Source organism: Quercus robur, chromosome 5 (genome assembly GCF_932294415.1).
Source record: "Quercus robur chromosome 5, dhQueRobu3.1, whole genome shotgun sequence".
NCBI classification, from domain to species: domain Eukaryota; kingdom Viridiplantae; phylum Streptophyta; class Magnoliopsida; order Fagales; family Fagaceae; genus Quercus; species Quercus robur.
Window position 1 is genome coordinate 46,517,396 of NC_065538.1, and position 21,061 is coordinate 46,538,456.

Sequence of the window (21,061 nt, forward strand, 5' to 3'; positions counted from 1 at the left end):
TGTTGATAATCTTGTTATTACTTCATACAAACCATAGATTAAATTAAGTAAGAAAATCAAGTTCCTTCAAACTTGATAAGTATAATGAACAACTTGCAAACTTGGGCTCTTAGGGAAATTAATGAAACTTGACCAATTTGAGGTAATCACCTTCCAAGAAAAGAGAAATGTGTGAAAGAAATTGGTTGAAAGGAAAGAGGAAAAATCTGACTAATTAATTTCTTATTGATATTCAACACTATTGACATTTGATAAATATTTATATAGTTGATTCACATCGAGTTTTCTACTTAGTTGACTCTTTAACTCATGTAACTAATTGAGCGAGGCAACTTACTAACTCACCAGCCAACTATTTGTAACAAACTCTTAACAACCCTTCCTTTCATACAGTGCCCCCTCCAACAATTAGTAGTAGACAATTAGAAGTAAATATTACAACATTTGGGCTCATTATAAAAATTCTTCATCTAAAACCTACCTATCCTACTCTGTGCATTCAATAAGGAGTTCTATGACACTTCAATTTCAGAAGGTGGGGAGGCCTGGTTAATATCGTGGGGAATGTTAATAGTCCTCACGTCTTCCCATCTTAAAGAAGTCCAACTATGTAAGTCTGGCGTAGAAGATGAACTTGAAGCCCTCCCTGGAGTAATGATCTCTCCATTATAGAAGTATTTTGCAAGTCCAACCGCCTTGTTCCAAACTCTTATTGGGCTAGGAGTTGCATTGTCTTCGTTTGCCTCTTGAGGATGTTGATAATTCTTTAGCAATCGAATTAATGACAGTAGGAAACAAATTGTAGAAATGGCAGCAGATATAAGGTAGAGACCCCAGAAGCTCTGGATGCTCAAAGGATCTGTATCACTGGATGTTTGGTCTGTTGAACACCCACGTGAGGGAGTCAACCATTTATCTTCCAGATTTGTTAGGGTACCATCTTCTGACAGCCTTAGTATGGCTTTTGAAAAGTCCTTCGCTATTGGCGAGCCTTTCTGGAATACCTGCATGGAGGGTAAGTTAGAAGTGATTCCTACCATAAAAAAGATGATTCTCTCAATTGCAATGAAATGGAGACAGTTTTTAATACTTAAAACTTCAAATGACATGGCACTAAATACACCTTTAACCTTATAATTTCTTAATCTAAAGCATGAAATTGATACAACTCAAATGGCAAGAATGGTAACACATTGGAATGGAATTACTAACACAAAAATCATAGCATGTATGGAAAATTTTATTTAATCAATATTTATTGAGGATTTAGGTGCTTAAAACCATTGTCTGAAAATAAATGAAGACTTCTTTATAATAATGAACTAGTTTTAGCCACCATAGAAAGCTTGCAGAAACTCTACAAAATTGCTTCTTTTCATATTTAAACTGTCTGGAATTCATATTTTCTGCAAAGAATTCTTTAAGACCGAAAATAATATGAAAAAATAAATTCAGTGAATGCCAATGATAATATGTAGCATGCTTTTTTGCTTCTTTTTTGGAAATATCCAGTTTTGAACTTTGGAATGATCAACTTGAAATTATGTGGAAACTGAAAGCTACAAGGTGTAGTTACTTACAAAGCCAAATCCCCCAAATCTATATGTCTGTGTGGAGGTGGTGAATCCCTTGTGATACTTGTCGATGAAAACTTTCTCATATGGAAGTTCAAAAAAGGCAGCAGCTATGCTTTTGTTTCTAAAATGCTCTTCATAATCAGATTCAGTTTTAACTTTAATGATGTTCTTTAAATTGAACTTGAGCACTTCCTGCAGGTAAGTCATTACAAATGAATCGCCATCACAACCAATTTTTGCATTGCTGCTCTTCAGCCACTCAATATCTCTAACTGGTTGTAATCGTAGCACGGTGAGCATTGAAGACAGATTAGCAGTGTAGCTTGAGGTTAGGATCAACACAACAAAAAGCCAAACTACCACCACCACTCGAGTAAGGTTGCTATAAACTTTCTCCCCTGCAAATGTAATGGATTACATTCATTAGAAATTTCATCTTGGCTGTGTTTAGTTTTTATCTCTGGAGCTCCTATTGATTAGAAAGCAATTTCATTATAAGATGAACTTAATTGATCCTACAGGGATCAATCCATTTTGTAAAATTAGCATTAAGTTGTAAGCAAATTCTTGCATCAAAAGCAATTTTGTATTTCATACACAGGTGTCTTTTCCAGTCATACATGATTTGCAACCTTTCAGATATTATAGCATTCTAAACCTTGAACATAAACGAACCTCACATTCTAGACCTTGAACATAACGAACCTCTTTAACTCCCACTAATACCAAAGTACTAGGTCTCTGAAAGTTAGCTAATTACATGTAGAGAAATAAGAGAAGGGTTTGTGCCATGGTAAACCAATATTATTACTTTACATCCCAGACAGCCGTAACTTATTAGGGGCGGGCACAATGAGGCAGCCTTGAAGCTGGTTAGACTCGATAAACAGTGTGGAAGACTTGATCATTAGCTTGTGCTAAGTGTCATAGAGTACTTATCATAATAATAATAATAATAATAATAATAACAGATTATAGACATTTGTACTTACTGTGAGCAAAGAATAGAGTGGAGAATGTGAACCAAATTGTGGTACCAATCTGATTCTTCAACGGGCCATTAAATTCTGGATTACACTGATGCTCCAAGAACCAAACAATAAGCATTGTGTAAATCAAGACAACACCGGTTGCCAGCCACATTTTCCAGGTGAAAGGCTTCAAGAACATCCATGCTGATCCTTCAGGTTTTGCAGGAACTACCATGGACAACCCTGACTCGGCAAATGGCTGAGTGAATTCCACATATTTTGTACGGTCTGCCAATATTGTCACATCTCCAACAACAGCATCGTAAGTCTTCCATTGTTTTTAGATCATACAACGATACATGACAAGCATAGTCTTTATCAGAAACAAGTTTGTAACTAAGAAATCAAAGAAAACAATAAACAAATGAAAAAAAAGCTAGGAAGCACTGACGCGGCTGGGAGGGTGCCGCACCGGAGTCCGACGCGGCTGCCTACGGGTCAGTGCCACGTCTGAGTTTTTTATTTTATTTTATTTTTATATTATTATTATTATTTTTTTCATTCAAATTCGCATCGACTCAGCTCCGATTCGCACTGACTCGGCTTCGATTCACGCCTAACAGGGCCGAATCGAATCGTATCGGCTAGCGGCCAAAACCGACCGAAATGGTCAAAAACTGACTAAAACGGCCGAAATCGGCCTTGAATCATGCTGGAACAGCTGAAATCGGCTTTGAATGAGGCCCAAACATTCTAAATCTGTCCTTCCTCAATTTTATTCTGAATATTTATTGCTTCTTTTGTGTTTCTTGCCTTCTTCTTTCTTTGCTCTGTGAACCAAGGCCATAGTAATGTGTTTTTTAAGAATACTTTATTAGTAAAAATATATAGAAAATATAAATAAAAATATTTTTAATAATTTTTTAATCGCCGCACCCTGTCACTCCCGCACCTTACTTTTTCAAAAATTGTCGAGTCTCGCACCCGCACCCGCACCCGCACCCGCACACGAATCCAGAAATGCACCCGTGCTTCATAGGAAAATAGTTGTAAGTCATATACAACTTTTTTTAGTCACAGATTCACTGCTCTTCCAAGGGCTTTCTGTCTCTTTCAAAACGAGCTATTCAAAGTTTGGCAAACTATCAGAAAAGTCTAACTGGAAGTGCTCTTGACTTGCAATCTAGATTAGAAATAAGAAATTTCAAAGTTTTGAGAAACCAATATTAGAAGACAATATAAAATTGATCTACTCAATACTCATTTTTCTTCCCACAGTAACTTCTCACTATAGGAACTTTGACTTGAAGGCTCTCTTCTGTGAAAGATGGAGACTGGAGAGAATTTACATGTATTGCTTAATTACTTTCTCTAAAAGAAACCGAATGTTAGTGTTGGTGGTCTATTGATTTAAATTTCGTTTATACTAAATATTAGCATATCCAAAGGACCTTTTTTCTTGGTGGGTATGAACAACGAGGCAAATTTTTTATGAGTTCAAACATATAAGCGAACATATAAACAATTTGAGGAATTAATTTGAATGTTTATATTGTGTCATGCAACACATGAATGCTAAGTAGGGCCGGCCTTTCCACTAGACCAAATAGCTAGACCATTGCCTAAGGCCCCCAAATGGAAGGGGGTCCAAAATTTTGAAAAAGAAGAGGTAGTAGCTAGGGAAAAAAAAATTAGTTACAGATGAAACTCCAAAAAATAAGATACATCTTCGTGACCAAAAAACAAAAAATCTGAAACATCTTTGTAAACATTGGTACCCAAAAAATTTTTTGGTCTAAAAAAATCAATTATCCCAAAAAAATCATCCTTAACCTCTAGACAAATCAAAAATCAACCGGATAAAATGCAAATCCAGTCTAACAAATAACCCACAAAACAATCTCAAATCAAAACAAATTAAAAATCTCAAATCCCTAAAATTTACTCATACCTTTATTTTCTCTCACTCTTGCTCTTTGCCTCTCTCTCTTAGCTAGATGATGATAGTTTGCAAAAATACTGTCTTAAACTTGAATCTTTTCTCAAACATGATGTTTATTATAATATTGATGGTTTATATTTATTTTCAGAGTTAAAAGTTTTAAAAGAAATTTTACAAATAAAAGAATATACTCCAATTGACATACTAAATTATATAAAAAATGTTAGATTCATTTCTAAATACATGCATTGCTTATAGAATTTTACTGACAATACCTATTATGTACAGTTGCTTCTGCAAAAAAAAGTTTTTCAATATTAAAGTTAATAAAATCATATCTAAGATCGAAAATATCTCAAGAAAGATTAAATGGATTAGCTATACTATTGATTGAAAATAAGATATTAGAAGAACTTAAATACAAAAATTTAATTAATCAATTTGCATCTCAAAAGGCAAGAAAAATATATTTTAAATGAAGTATAATATAATATATAATAGTAAGTAAATAAATATTAATTTAATTAATACATAAATAAATAAATATATATATATATATATAATATGCTCCATTTTACTTCCCGCCTAAAGCCCTAAAATCTCTAGGGCCAACCCTGACGTTAAGGAAGATATTTAAGAAACTGAATGGTAAATCTAGAGTTGTTACCTTGTTGTAGACACCATGAACCAGCTCTTCATAGCTGACATTCAAGGCATTGAATTCATAGGGCAGAGAATAAGGCAAATTTTTAAGCACCTCTTTGAAAACATCAATGCACCAACCATCAAATTTGGAATTATCTAGCTTCTTCTCGCTGTAGTCAACCTTTACAAACTTTTGAAATGAAGTTCTACCAGGAACTACAATTTTCAATGGATTTTGTTCAGTAGGCATTGTCCAACCCTTCGGAACTTTGTTAGTTGTATTAGCAACTTCATCTCCATGAGAGAGTAAGAGAAGAAAGGAGACTAGTATGGCAAAAGAGAGGAAAAATTTTATGACTGTTTTACCGGTAATGAAAGGGAAAGCCATTCTAGGATTTGACATAGTTGTGTTCAACCAATAAGAAAAGAAAAAGGCTGTCTTTATTTGATAAAGAATAAAAAGGTTTTCTTAAATCTTAATCACAGCAACTATTATATAGATAAGGACATGGTTGAATACCATTCAATATACGTTAAACGTGTGTGAGTGAAAACGATCAGCGAAAACAAAGACCGACTGGTTTTAGTGGAGCTTTGTTCTCAAGTATCTTTAACTTGGTGCCTTCGACTTGACCAAAAAAAAAAAAAAATCGATTTTGTTCAAGGAAAGGAGCTTTTGATATATGGTCAAATCCAAACAACATTTTACGAGGCATCATGGAAGATGTTATTTTTGACTTGTGATGTCGAAGAAAGTACATTACAAAATAATTGCTCCTAACAGGACCAAAGATAAATATATAGCTGTCATGTCAACGTTTAGGGAGGATTTGAAAATTCATGCCAGTTGCAACCCTTGTTAGGTCATTCACACCAACTTATCTAAGATTCTAAAATTTTAGTTAAATTTTAGCTTATAGCTATTTTCTTTTTCTTTTTTTACCCCTATTTTTTATATATAACCAAGTCAAATTCTCTTCTTCTTGAAAAAGAAAAAAAAAAGTCAAATTTCCTCTTCGTTTTTTTTTTTTTTTTACTCGTTCTCCATTTAAGTGATCTTTTTATTATCTTTTATATTATTTTTTTCTTCTCTCCAAAAATATTCCTTTTTTCTTTCTCTTTCCATCCTCCAATATTTTAGCCTCATTAAGCTTCCCATCTAATCATCAACCTTTCACCAACAAAAATCCCCAATTTTCATTAACAATATAACAAAATTTTCATCAACAAATAACAAACTTGTTTGTAGCCCTAAACATGATCTTAAGTTTAGAATTTCATAAAACTAATTATATCTCTAGATTCAATTCAAAAACTTGAGTAGGTAATACCCGGTTCTTAATGAGTAAAAGGTAATCAAGTAGGGTTTGGATATTACCGAATTTTTCAAGTAGGGTTTGGATATTACCCATTTAACTATTTACTTCTAACCCAAACCCAAATCAACCCAATTATTATAGGAAAATCCTTACCCACCCAATTACCCAATAATCAAAATTACCAAATTGCCCCTAAAACTTCAAAATGACAAAGGTACTCCTAAAATCCTCTAAAATTGCCGAAGTACACCCTCCCCCCCCCCCCCCCCCCCAAAAAACCTAAATAATTACCAAAATACCCCTAAACCTTAAAAATGACCAAAATACCCCCGAAACCTAAAACATGAACAAAATACCTCCGAACCCAAAAAATTACCAAAATACGTCCTTAACCTTAAAAGTGACAGAAATACTCACTAAAACCTAAAATTAGCAAAATGCCCCCTAAACTTAAAAATTACCAAAATACCCCAAAACCTAAAAAATGACTGAAATACCCTCGAAACCTAAAAAATGACTGAAATACCCCCAAAACAACCAAAATACCACCCCTAAACCTAAAAAATGACTAATATACCCTCGAAGCCTATAAAATGACCAGAATACCCCTGAAACCTATAAAATGACAAAAATGCCCCTAAAACCTAGAAGATGATAAAAATGCACCATAAACCTAAAAAATGACCGAAATACGCTCAAAACCTTAAAAAATTACCAAAAGACCCCGAAACCTAAAAAATGACAGAAATACCCCCAAAACCTAAGAAAGCACTCATGGATATTGACTTTTTGAAATACCCCTAAAACCTATAAAATGACCAAAATACCTTTGAAACCAGTAAAATGACAAAAATGCCCCTAAAAGCTACAAGATGATAAAAATACACCCTAAACGTAAAAAAAGACCGAAAAACCATTAAAATGTTAAAAAATTACCAAAAGACCTTGAAACCTAAAAAGTGACGGAAATACCCCCAAAACCTAAAAAAGCACTCATGGATATTGCCTTTTTGAAATACCCCTGAAACCTATAAAATGAAAAAAATGCCCCTAAAACCTATAAGATGATAAAAATACACCCTAAACCTAAAAAATGACCAAAATACTCTCAAAACCTAAAAAAAAAAATTACCAAAAGACCTTAAAACCTAAAAAATGACAAAAATTCCCCCAAAACCTTAAAAAGCACTCATGGATATTGAGTTTTTATGAACAAAGATGGAAGATGGCCATCAAGAGCTAAATCAAATCATAGTTAATGAAGAGTAATGTTGTGAGTTATTCTAGAATTAATTTGTTTTAATTTGGTCCTTTTTGTTTCATTGATGAGTAATGTAATATATTTTAATTATAGATGTAGGCTTGTAATGTAATGAGATATTTCTTAGATGGTTAGACCTATTGTTATGTAATGAGATATTATAAGTCTTCTTGATAAATGATGTGATGATGATATTAGGTCATAAGAAGTAAAGATGATTCTAATCAAATTATTCAAGCTCAACGCCATTACACTCAAGCAGAGGTTAATGGTCGAAATCTTTAAAATCTTTATGATGATGCTCACGTTCAAGTAAGTTTTAATTTGAAGTGCTATGCTATTTATTGTATATTTTATTTTGATAGTCTAATTTGTGTTTTTGTTTGTTTGTTTGTTGTGTTTAAGATGCTAAAGGAAAGCCTAGTTATATTTGTAAGATTGTGGAGATGTTTAAGGCTGTGAATGGAAGTTCTTATTTTACAACTCAATGTTATTATAGAGTCGAGGATATGGTATCATTTTAACACCATCTCTTAATTGATGTATGATTCCTTTGAATGTATGATTTCAAGTTCTTACTGTAAAAACTAAGAGATGGTGTTAAGATGATACTTACTGTATCTTACTCTATAATACCATTGAGCTGTAAAATAATAACTTCCATTCACAACCTCTAACATCTCCACAATCTTGTAGATATAACTAGGCTTTTCTTCAGCATCCTAAACACAACAAAAAAAAAAAAAAAAAAAAAAAAATGCAAGTTTGACTATCAATATAAAATATACAATAAATAGAATAGCACTTCAAATTAAAACTTGCCTTCATGTAAGCATTCTCATAAAGATTATAATGAATTCGACCATCAACCTCTGCTTGAGTGTAATGGCGTTGAGCGTGAATAATTTGATCAAAATCATCCTTACTTCTTATGACCTAACATCATCACCACATCACTTACCAAGAAGATTTATAATATCTCATTACATAATAGTAGATCTAACCATCTAAGAAATATCTCATTACAATACAAGCCTCTATCTATAATTAAAATATATTACATTACTCATCAATGAAACAAAAAGGACCAAATTAAAACAACATAATTCTAGTTTAACTCACAACATTATTCTTCATTAACTGTTATTTGAAATAAAGCTTGATGGCCATCTTCCATCTTTGTTCATAAAAAGTCAATATCCATGAGTGCTTTTTTAGGTTTTGGGGGAATTTCTAACATTTTTTAGTTTTCAGGGTCTTTTAGTCATTTTTTTAGGTTTTGAGGGTATTTCGGTTATTTTTTAGGTTTAGAGTGTATTTTTATCATCTTATAGGTTTTAGGGGCATTTTTGTTATTTTATAGGTTTCAAAGGTATTTTGGTAATTTTATAGGTTTCAGGGGTATTATCTTACTTGATTTCCCTACTATCCTCATGATCTCTTTCGACTTTTAAACATACATCAATGAATTTCTTGGAATCTAGTTCATGCTATCGTTGTTATCTTGAATCACTATATTAAGGGAGTACACCTCATAATCACTGTCAACAGGATGCTTGCTTTTATTGTTGCCTTTTTGCCAAATCAAAATGTTAAGGGAAAAATGCTCATACACTCACCTGAACTTTTAACTAGCCAAAACAATCCCTGAACTTTTTTATTACCAAATTTACTCCCTAAACTATACACAATTATCAAATCAATACCTTTGTTAGTTTGACGTTAAAAAACTAACGATTAACTCACGTGAGAGACATGTGAGATTTAAAATATGAACAAGTTATTGTCTAGGTGAAGTAAAACAAAATTAACAATTATGCAAAAGTTTTTCTTTACCTCAAAATCTATAAAATGAACAATAATACATTATATATTATAAGTTTTAAAGTTAATGAGAAATATATAATATCTAGCAATTCACATCCGGCCACATATTTCAATAGCTATACAACACTAATATCCATTTCTCTCCACAAAAAAAAAAAAAAAAAAAAAAAAAAAAAAAAAAAAAATCACTAATATCCATTCACATTCAAAGTAACTACTTGCTATCTTCCACAGTAGAAAGTAAGTTGCAATAAAAAAAATAAAAAATAAAATAAAAGTAACAGCACAGCAAAAAGTGGCAACAAAGGGAGATGGGAAGAGATAGATACCAATTTTGAGTCAACAGTGGAGTGAATGGCAGAGCAATGGAATGGCTTGACGAGGTGGTGCTATGGGGCAGTATACCGTGAGACAGGTTTTTTTTGTTAAAAAAGAATGGTGATTTAGAATATTTTAATGTGACGTTTGGTACTAGGGAATCCACATTACTCCTGGCATCCAGATTTCTAGGAATGTGATTCCTTACAATCTGGATGCCTACGAATGTAGTTATTCCTATATTTGGTTTCATTGAGAATCTCTTAAGATTTCTAGGAATGTGAGATGATAATGTTTGGTTTATTCTTAGAAATTTTAAATGAATTGTTTATTTTTTCCATTCTATTCTTAGATTTGAATGTGAATTACCAAGTCCTTTAAAAAAAAAAAAAATCTTCCTCTAAATAAAAAAATAAATAAATAAATAAACTATTAATAATTTGTTGAGCAACACACACAACAGCAAAAGTGAATACCTAGCAATAATGGAGGGTCCCCTTCAAAAAAAATTTTCCCCACACATGAAACCTAAATAGAACTTTGTTAAAGAATATATCAACAGAGTTGTCTACCTTGTTTATGTTATTTTGGCGGGAAAAGATATTGATGATTTGTTTTATATTTTATCTTAATTGCTTTAATGATAAGGAAAAAGGATTAAAATTGTCAATTTATAAATAATACAATTTCCTTTAAACTTGGGAATCTGGATACCTACCTGTTTTAAAGGAAATCAACATTCCTACTGAAAGGGATTTAAAGGGGGAATCCAAATTCCCCTGGCATCTAATTCCCTAGTGTGATTTGCAAACAAACATGGAAATTTTTAAACATTCCTGGTAAACATTACCCCGTACTAAACGCCACATAAAGGAAAAATTAGGGTTTTGTTAGCATTTGGGAGAACCATGGGCTGAGGAGATGGGCCAGATTAGGTTTTTTTCATCATACCAAATTTATCATTTTTGGGTATTTTGTATAAGGTTTGCTGGATTGGGTTTGACTTTTATTGGATTAGTTAAAAATTTTGTGCAACCCATTCTAAAATCTAATGGCCTATTGGTAATATTGTTTGAACAATAGTTTTCGTTGTTTAAACAACGCAATACGTATTTCCACAACACTTTTTCACCCACATGTATTTTCACGACACTTAAATAACGTTACTAGAACAAAATTACCAAACAGACCCTAAATTTTCAAGCTGGCTGTGATAAAATTAATTTGTAATTTGCGATTTTTTTTTTTTACCAGTGTTAAAAGGAAATTTTAAAAAAGCAGGGGGCCCTTGGCTTCACCAAAACCCAAACCCCAAATCTCAAAAACCCAAATCAAGCTCTACCTCCACATTGGTGGAAACACCCCAATAGCCAAATGGGTCCTCTCCGATAAACTCACTTCTTACTCTTTCGTCAATGGTGATGATGATGATGATGATGATGAAGAAGAAGAAGAAGAAGAAGAAGAAGGTGAAGATTCTTGGTGGGTTTTGAAAGTTGAGTGCAAGATTAGAGTCAAGGTTACTCCAGAGATTCAACTGAAGACTTCTAGTACGAGATTGCTAATTTTTAAATCTCACGTGTCTCTCATGTTAACCGTTAGTTTATTAACAAGAAACTTACAAAGATATTGATTTGGCAGCTGTGTATAGTCTAGGGACTAAATTGGCCAATAAAAAAGTGCAGATTGTCTTGGCCAGTGGTTTAAAGTTTAAGGAGTGTGAACATTTTTCTCAAATGCTAAAAGTTACTGTAGCAATTGATGCAAAAGGAATTGTGCAGAAGGGTTAAATATAGTTTTTTATTTATTTATTTATTTCTTTTTTATCTTTATATAACATAAAAACTCTGTTCTAACCTAATCTAAATGTATATGTATATAAAGTCTCCTTCTAAAGGCTTGAACTCCGGCCCTTACCTCCTCACACCTCACAAACATTTTACTTATAAAGTGGTCATCGCACTATAGATGCGCAGTAATGGGTTAAATATAATTTTAGCTAGATGCAAACCTTTAAATTCAATGATTCATTGAAGTCACAATGAAGAGACTTTGGAATCCATAAAGAAGGAAAATAAGTAAATTGCATTCCTATTTGAAGGCTTTAAAAAACTTATTTTCCTAAAAATATTCTTAAATGGATTTTTTTTTAGAAAGAATTCGACTCTAATTTAAAGTGTATATATGTGTGAAACACCCTCCTAGAGACTTAAACCTCAGCACTTACCCTCCACATCCTACAAACACTTATACTTATGGAATAACTATCGCGCCAATGGTACGTGATGGTAAATGAATTGTAATTAGTAAAAGACCATAAAAGAACACTAAATTATTTTTTTTGGAAAGCATAATCCTAAAATTCCAAAAATTACTGAAATATTTGTAAAAAAAGTAATAAACAAAAGAATTAAATCCTATATTCTATCCTACATCACTTCCATGGTTATGACACAGAAAGTATCCCTCTATTTAAAAAGGGTTCTATTTCATGATTCGAATTAAATATTATAAAGCTTTGTGGACATGACCATGGATTAGCTTTGTATCATAACCAGATTCAGTTCGCTTGAAGATTGAGCTCTTCTCAGCCCCATCCCTTTATCATAGAAGTACATTGCTATTCTAGCTGCCTCGTCCCAAATACTCCCACTCGGAGTTACACTACCTCGGTTTGCCTCTTCATAGCGTTGATAGTTCTTTATTAAATGAATCAAGGATTGCAAAAAACAAATGGTGGAAGTGGAGAAAGATATCAAGCAGAGACCCCAGAAACTTTGTAGGCCCAAGCTTCTGGTTTCATCGGAAGACACAATCATTGAACACCCATTCGGGGGAGTCAAGTCATTGTCAAGTATCTTTAGATCTCCTTTCTCTGATAGTCTCAGAATTTCTTCCGAAAACTCTCTAGCAAACGGAGAGCCTTTTTGAAATGCCTGCTTGGAAAGCAAGAAATTTTAACAATAATTACTATTAAGGAAAAAAACAGAGTCAATAGCCTTGTAGCTGTACTTTATAATATTTCAAATGGAGATATCTAGGATTCAAATCCCTACTCCCCTAACTATCAAATTATCAAAAAATTAAATTAAATTATAACCTCCAATGTTTTTACTAACTTTCTTAATCAATATCATTGAATTTGATCATTGTATTGCTTATAGACAATAAAAGTACATGATTTTATTTATTAATACTTCACTTTTATTTAATTTAATTGAGTTGAAAGCCATTTCTATTTCTTTATTACCCACATAATTAAATTTCCTACTTTTCCTTTCCTTTTAATCAAAATTTATATTCGCGTGAATTTAAAAGATTATGTGCACGATTGGCATTGCTATAGAAAATAGAATTTTATTGTAATTATCAAATTGTTAATTGTAGAGCTCCGGGTGTGTCTCCTAGTGCATTAAAAGGTAACAAGTACTATACACACACACAAATCTAGCTATTTTGTTATAGTTTTGAAAGAGACTTAAAGCTGATAACAACTTTTAAGGCTAAAGTTGAAATTTGGACTTTACTATTCAATATTCATAATTTATAAATTCAGAACTTTAGTGCACTATTATGTGGAATTTGTCAAATCCTAAAAAACCTTTCGGTTAAAAGTTCTCAATAGCAAAAACTCTACAATTAAGGGTAAAGGGTTTATTTGGTATTAATGTAGAAAGTAGAGCTTTAGCTCTAATGAAAACATTGAATGATAAAAATTAAGCACAATGAGAGTAATTTTATAAAGAGAAATGTCTCTATAAATACCCATTAATTTACATATATTTTTTTTTATATTAAAATCGTGACTCAAGTCATGATTTTTATGTAAAAGTGGTGTATGTAACAAGTATGTGTGTAATAGATATTGTTCGAAGTTTATTACACACATACGCAGGCATCGTTTATTACACACATCTTACTATGCTTTTTTTCCTCTTCCAAAAACTCACATAAGCTAGAAGAGTTCTTTAGCATTGTTTGAAAATTGCAAGAGCATCCATAGGACCCTAGCATCATCGAAAGTACAAGATTTGACAAAATAGAAACATCAAAGAGCTTTTGAATTCCATGGAAAAAAATTGCATGAAACATTGAAGTGATTATTGTTGCCCAAAATGCAAAATTCATTTGTATGTACTTTTTGTTTTAATGAAAAAAAAATTTACTAACTTTTTTAGAATGATCAAATGAAGAAGTATGAAGGTTTTTGTATTTGTTAATGGTTACTCACAAACCCTATATATATAAGTGGCCGTATATATGTATATAATTAAGAAAAATGTTACTCACAAATCCAAAGCCTCCAAATCTGTAGGTGGCCGTTTGACTGGTATCAGCGATGTAACCCTTGCAGTATCTATGGAGGAAGACTTTCGCATACGGAGCTTCAAGAAAGGCAGCTGATATACCTTTGCTTTCAAATTCCTTTATATATTTCTCTTCACTATCAATTTCCTTGATGTTGGTAGTGTTGAAATTAAGCACTTCCTCCAGGTAGTTTGCCTACAAAGGTACCCTTGTCATAACCAACGGTTAAGTTGTTCCTCTTAAGCAACTCCATAGATGCGACACTCGGTTCCATCCTCTGAATAGTGAGCATTGAAGAGAGATTGGCAGTGTAGCTTGCAGTTAACACAAACACTAGAAATAGCCACACTGCGATCACCACTCGTGTAAGGTGATTGTAAATCCTCTCTCCTGAAAATTAAAGCATGTGCTAATGAGTGTTTTAACTCCTAAATGAGGATTTGTCAAGATTGACGTTACCAGCTGCAGTATGCAATGGTTCTTGGGGAGCTTTTACTAAGCATAATTATGGATTTCTTAAAATTCAATGATTGTCCTGACTACTCTTTATATTTAGTCATACACTCATACTTCACTTGCATTTTCAGGACAAGCCTAACAAAGAAAACTAGATCATCCACAAATTATAAAAGACTAAATTTAGAACATTCTTCGGCTAAATTAAATACACAGATACATGGGATATATAGTTGCTACTGCAGTATAAAGTGGAATACTAAGAGTGGGACATAGCATTTATTCGTTGTTTTTTTGCTACTCCCTTGCTAATATAGTATTTATGTTTTTAGACGTGTCTAAAGTGTATTATTCTAGAACTGTGGCTGCCTAATGCAGATTAGTTTTATCATGATCATTGACATGATGAATTATATCTCTGACTAGAAACCCTGGGATGGGTTGCTTGTTAATGAGCCTAACATGATTATGTAATATTCATAAGCCGAGAAATGAAAGAGTATATGGAAACAGGAACAATGAATCAATAATATAACTACAGATTGGTTGTTAGTGTGATCTGCCTAAGAGTGTGTGTAGGCTTATAATTATTGAGCCGACCAATGAACATAACTTTTTTTTATCTTTTGAGAATCAATGAACATAACATTCTGAGTCCTATAATTGAACATTTATACTTACTGTGAGCAAAGAACAGAGAGCAGAAGGCAAACCACATGGCGGTCGCAATCTGATCCTTCAACGAGCCTTTAAATTCCGGATTGGATGGATGCTCCAAGAACCAAACTATGAACATGGTGTAAATCAAGATGAAAGCGACCACCAACCACACTCCCCAGGTAAAAGGCTTCATGAACATCCATGGTGACTCTTAGGCTTCGCTGGAATTACCATAGTCAACCCTGACTCTGTATGGCTGAGTAAATTCCACATCCTTTGACCTCTTGGATAGTATGGTTAAATCACCAACAACAGCATCATAAGCCTTCCTTATTTGGTCCACATGAAGACCTTTGTCAGTATTTTGAAGCCACAAAATAATGATAATATTAATCAAAATTTGAAAATTTAAAATTGATCTTAAATTTCACATATAACTAGTGTTTAACCCGCGCGATGCGCGGGATCATTTAAAATCTCATAAGTATAAGAAAATACAGGTAATTGCTTTAAATATATTTTATACATTGTTAAGACTCTTAGTCATTACAACTCTATTTTTGATGGTATTTACGAAGGATCCTGACAAATTAAATTGAAATAAACAGACATGTTTTTCACTGTATAACTAACCCTCCTAAAAAAATAAGAGATCAAAATAATAACCTGTGTATAGCTATAAAAATGGTTTCATTAGAAGTAATAAAGTTGTAAGAATTAGATATCTTTATATTTCTTTTAAAATAAAAAGGAAGAGAGGAAAAGAAATGGGAAGAAAAATTTAGATTGTTATATTTATATATCTGAACCATGGCATACTATTTCAAAAAAAAACTTGTTTTAACTTATTATATTTCTTAGGTAAAACTCCATAGTGTTCCATTAAGCAATTGAGAAGGAAAAATAGCACAATTGACATTATAAGGAAAATTTTGATGTATTCAAGTAGATATATAACTGATCCAAACAGCCATAATACAATTATATACACTATATTGACTTAGTTGAAAAATTAAAGTAACCAAAAAAATAGAGATGTAGTAGCTGAACACACATAACTTTTTACTTTACAATAACAAAACAATAGGGGAAAATCTATTTATTTTAATAAAGCAAATCTTGTTGTCTACATTCTTCATTCAGCTTATACACTTTGAAATCAACCATTTTGGGACCATCACAGTGTCTAATATACCAAATTGTGAAATATAATTACATTTTATAGTAACGCTGTTCTAATCTGTCAGCTTTATTCAGTACATCGAGTTTACTCTTCTAAAGGAAAAAAAATAATAATTAACAATACTATGAAATACATAAAGACTTGTAGAGTAAGGTAGTATATACAATAGAGTTCATTTTTTTTTCTTCTTTGTAGCAATTTGCTTAGTACTTTTTTGACGTTTTTGAAGCATTTGGAGCGGCATTCTTTCAGGTCTTTGAACAGATGTTTCTCCTATTTCTATTTTTTGATTGGCTATGTACACTAACACTAAGATACACAATAAAAATAAATAGGTAAACAAAATAAATAAAGCTAACAACAACATTTAAAAAAGCCTCCCAATAAATTGAGTGTAATAGTCTGAGCAGTACAAAAATTAAAAGAAACAAAGACTTATAAGCATTCTAGTAAATTAAAGACATATATCAATAAGGAAATAACAATAAAATTTACATTAAAAACTCAGTAATTAACATTAAAAATAAAAAATTTTACTTACTAAAAATTACAAAATAATTTTACTCCTCAAACATTCAGTTCTTAAACCATCCATCTTACAAAACGTAAAGACAACCAGAAAAGAAAAGTGAGATAAACGAAGAACCCAAGAAATGGATCTAACAACCATATATAAAAGAAAAGCCAATAGGAAATAAGAAAATGTTATTCTAAATAAGAACCAAGTAAAAGCATTGTTAAATATTATGTGTAAATAATTAAAGATTATAACTTTTTTTTTTGAGAAAATTAAAGATTATAACTTGAGGCCAAAACATTGAGTGAAAGAGAATAAATGTCCGGATTTTAATTCAATTTCAAATAACAAAAAATAACGTTGAGGATGTGAAATAAGAACTGAAATTAATGATTACATAATCATCACAAATAGAAATTCAAATCCTTCAAAATCAACATAATGTAATCATTGAGCTACACTGAATAGTAAAATACCCAAAAACTGATCCACATATCTTAAGAAATAGGATTGGATGATTTGCAAGTTTTGGCAAGTAACAAAAATTAAAAAGTGAAGTTCCAAACTTTAAGAAAAATAAGACAGACAATACTTTTACAGGTCAATTTACTGAAGAAAAAAAATCTAATTGAAACCAAATACTTCAAAAACAATCCTGACTATATTGTGCAGGGAAAAAATTAATTCAAACCCAAAGACATCAAATGAAAAAAACGTAACCCAAAAAAGAGAGAGAGACAAAAGGAAAGTCAGGCTAACCTAAACCTTTCAATATGATTCGGTATCTCTTCTTGCAAAATACTAAACCATCATATCTGGTAGAGAACTGCGTAAATCTGTAAAAGAAGAGAGATGAAGAGAGACTATAAAAGAAGCAGACGCAAACATTATAATATGGTTTGAGTTGCAAAAAATATGAAAGATTGTTTTACTTTTTAATAATCTATTACCTATTTCTAATATGATGATGGTAAAGAATTTGGCTTCCATTAGCCAAGGATATATATAAATAAATACTTAAAGCACATCAAACAGTAAAACTTAAAGCAAAATTTACAATATATTTTGTAAATAAAACATAATAGTTCAATGTCATATGACCAGTGACTTTTATGAATAAGTAAACTTAGTATATATTTACACCCATTCAAAATAACAGAAACAGCCAATAGCCTAAGGTAAATTGTAATTGCCAACTTCTAAATTTTAGTATGTATTTAGTGCTTTAAATTAATTCCATGAGAAAACATAGAACCATAAACTTTGCATGTGAAAAAGAATCCAACAAATTTAGACAATATTTATACATTTTGGTGAAAACAGATTCAGTTCTTAGGAAATATTATCTTGAACAAAATTGAACAAACAATTTTAATTTTAATCAAATGTTTGATACCCCTTTGCAGCTTCACTTTTGTGGTCATGCCACATTGGCTGCTGCACATACAATCTTTGTAAGTATTCTACAGTATGAAACTCAAAAGAAAAAGAGGTGTGCTCCAACCAAACATGATCTACTAAATGAATTACAAACAATTTCTGTCAATTTAATAGTAATTACATTCATTGTTTTATAAATGAAAATTCACCTACCAGCAACCATAAAGTTACAACAACAAAAATACATTACACTTTCAGATTTCAAAATCTTACAATCCAATCTAACCAACAACACAAATATACATCAGAATTGAATCTCACACCAAATACCCAAAACAAAATCAATTATAACCCAAACACCTTAGGTTTTACGAATCAAGTTTGTACCCATATAAAATTATATATATGGCAAGCCACAGTATCCGAAACTTGAATTAATATATCACATACATCAATCACAGCACACAGATTTATTGAACAATAGTTCTTAAACGAAATTATGCAGGGAAATTCCTGTAGAAATTTGAACAATCAATTTTCACAACAAAGCACCAAAAGGGGAAAAATGAACACAGAGAATTGATGCGTATATTTCGTCCAATTTTCACAACAAAGCACTCCAAAAAGGTAGAATGAAGACACAAAGAATATTCTGTAAATTGACGGAAACAGGAGAAACTTATCCCGAAATCACAGAGAAGTTTCAAAACCGAATCAAAACAACAAAAACTCAAACAGAGAAGGAGAGAAAGTGAGGTGATTCCAAGATTATATTCCTAACAGATTATATTCCAGCTCAAACACAATAAAATGGCACATTTATTCATGACCAATCTGCAGTTAGATCCTATCCAGAAAAGAAAAAAAAAACTGCAGTTAAAAAACATTGAGCAAAAGAATTAAAATTAAATCTATAGTCAACTAAAATTTAGCCAAACAAAAAAAAAAAAATTGCTATAAGTTTAAGAGAAGGGCTGTCAAGGCCCTTAAATGCCAACAACTGGCTCCTCTTTCATTTCCTAGTGAGTTTTCATTTTAATTTTTTGTACTCTTCCCTCACCTTCACTAATTAGTCACATAATAGATAATCTTCATTTTGATGTTGGCCCATATGCTTAATAAACTTTGTCATAATCTATGTTTTGAGGTTTGGTTTTACTCCCCATTTGTTCAATTCCTTCCTCTCTCCCGACAATAGTTCCTCCAATGTTTTCTAACTTAAAAGTAAAACCTTGAATGTACCCATCTATTTTAAGTTCCAATTAAGTTCTCAAAATCTCTTTTTTTAAGATTTTCTTTTCCCATAAAACTTTTGCACTCATAGTCTTATTTGTGTTACTGTTAAGGAAATCTTTGTTCTAAATCAAAGCAATTGCAAATGGAAAAGAGATTTCATTGAACAATGAAACAAAGAGGAAAATTTAAGCTATCATACCTTTCATTTTATTGTAGAAAACCCAATGGTAATTCTTCTATTAGAGAACCCAGTAACTTTTCTGGTAGGGAAAAAATTAAATTAACAATTGAGATAAATGACATTTGAAAGTTTGAGAAGATATTCTAACTACCCATGAGGCGTTCAACAAAACCAAACGATGCCAACAAATTGCAGTTGGCAGTACTTACGAAGTTTTTTTTTTTTTTTTTTTTTTTTTTTTTGGGATAACGATAGAAATTTTATTTGATAAAAGGGAAATACATGTACAAACACAACAACCTTGTAGGCATAAATACAGGGGAATAAAGACCTGTTCTGCCGAAAACAAAATATGCAACAAAATAAATACAGCCCATGGACATAGAATACAGAAACAGCAACAGATATTACAATTACCCCCTGTAAGCACAAATTATGCAGATAATCCTGAACCTGTTCTACAGAAAACAAAATATGCAGCAACAGAAATACAACCCGTGGACATACATAACAGAAACAACAACTAGTTCTTAAAAGAAAATATGCAGGAAAATTCCTGCAGAAATTTGAACAATCAATTTTCACAACAAAGCACCAAAGGGGGAAAAATGAACACAGAGAATTGATGCGTATATTTCGTCCAATTTTCACAACAAAGCACTCCAAAAACGTAGAATGAACACACACAGAATATTCCATAAATTGACGGAAACAGGGGAAACTTATCCCGAAATCATAGAGAAGTTTCAAAACCGAATCAAAACAACAAAAACTCATACAGAGAAGGAGAGGGAGAGGGAGAGAGAGAAGAACGTACCTGGAAAACTCAGAAGGGGATAGCGATGATCAATCGAATCTCCAGTGTGGCGCAAGTAAATTTTTTTTTTTTTCCTCCTAGCGGAGTTTGATGTGAAGAGATCGCCTCTATCGTAGTACGGCTAGGTTTTTTTTTTTAGAGAGAAAAAAGTTAAGAAGACCGATGTGAAGAGGGTAGGATTTTTCCCTTTTTCCCCTTTCTCTGTATCGCAATATTGGCATTTTTTTTTTTTAAAAGAAAGAGAAAATGTTAAGTGGTCTAAAGAGATCGGCAGATATTTTAAAATTTCTACGTTTTTTTTTTCTTTTAACAGATTTTTTTTTTATTAATATAAAAAATTACAGCCAAACGGTGTTAATATTTTGAAAACAATATAATGTATCGCTTTTTAAACTTACACATGTCTGAATTTTAAGTAGGGACTTTTTCTATTTGTCATTCCCTCCTTAATTTTAGGAACTCA

The 21,061-nt window shown here is 31.9% G+C and overlaps 1 long non-coding RNA gene and 1 pseudogene across 2 annotated transcripts; both read right to left on the bottom strand.

Moving 5' to 3' along the window:
• Nucleotides 1-353: 353 nt before the first annotated feature.
• The window catches only part of LOC126728260 (glutamate receptor 2.7-like), a 36,905-nt pseudogene continuing 16,197 nt past the window's right edge, over nucleotides 354-21,061 (bottom strand).
• Nucleotides 12,648-20,823, bottom strand: LOC126726119 (uncharacterized). 2 transcript variants are annotated; one of them, XR_007655709.1, is made up of 5 exons: nucleotides 20,599-20,823; nucleotides 17,744-17,820; nucleotides 15,306-15,609; nucleotides 14,151-14,558; nucleotides 12,648-12,796 (listed from the first exon to the last, which is right to left on the bottom strand). It is a non-coding gene; the product is annotated as an uncharacterized LOC126726119 (long non-coding RNA). The 2 variants fall into 2 exon arrangements; XR_007655708.1 differs by lacking the exon at nucleotides 12,648-12,796 and having other exon boundaries at nucleotides 14,049-14,558.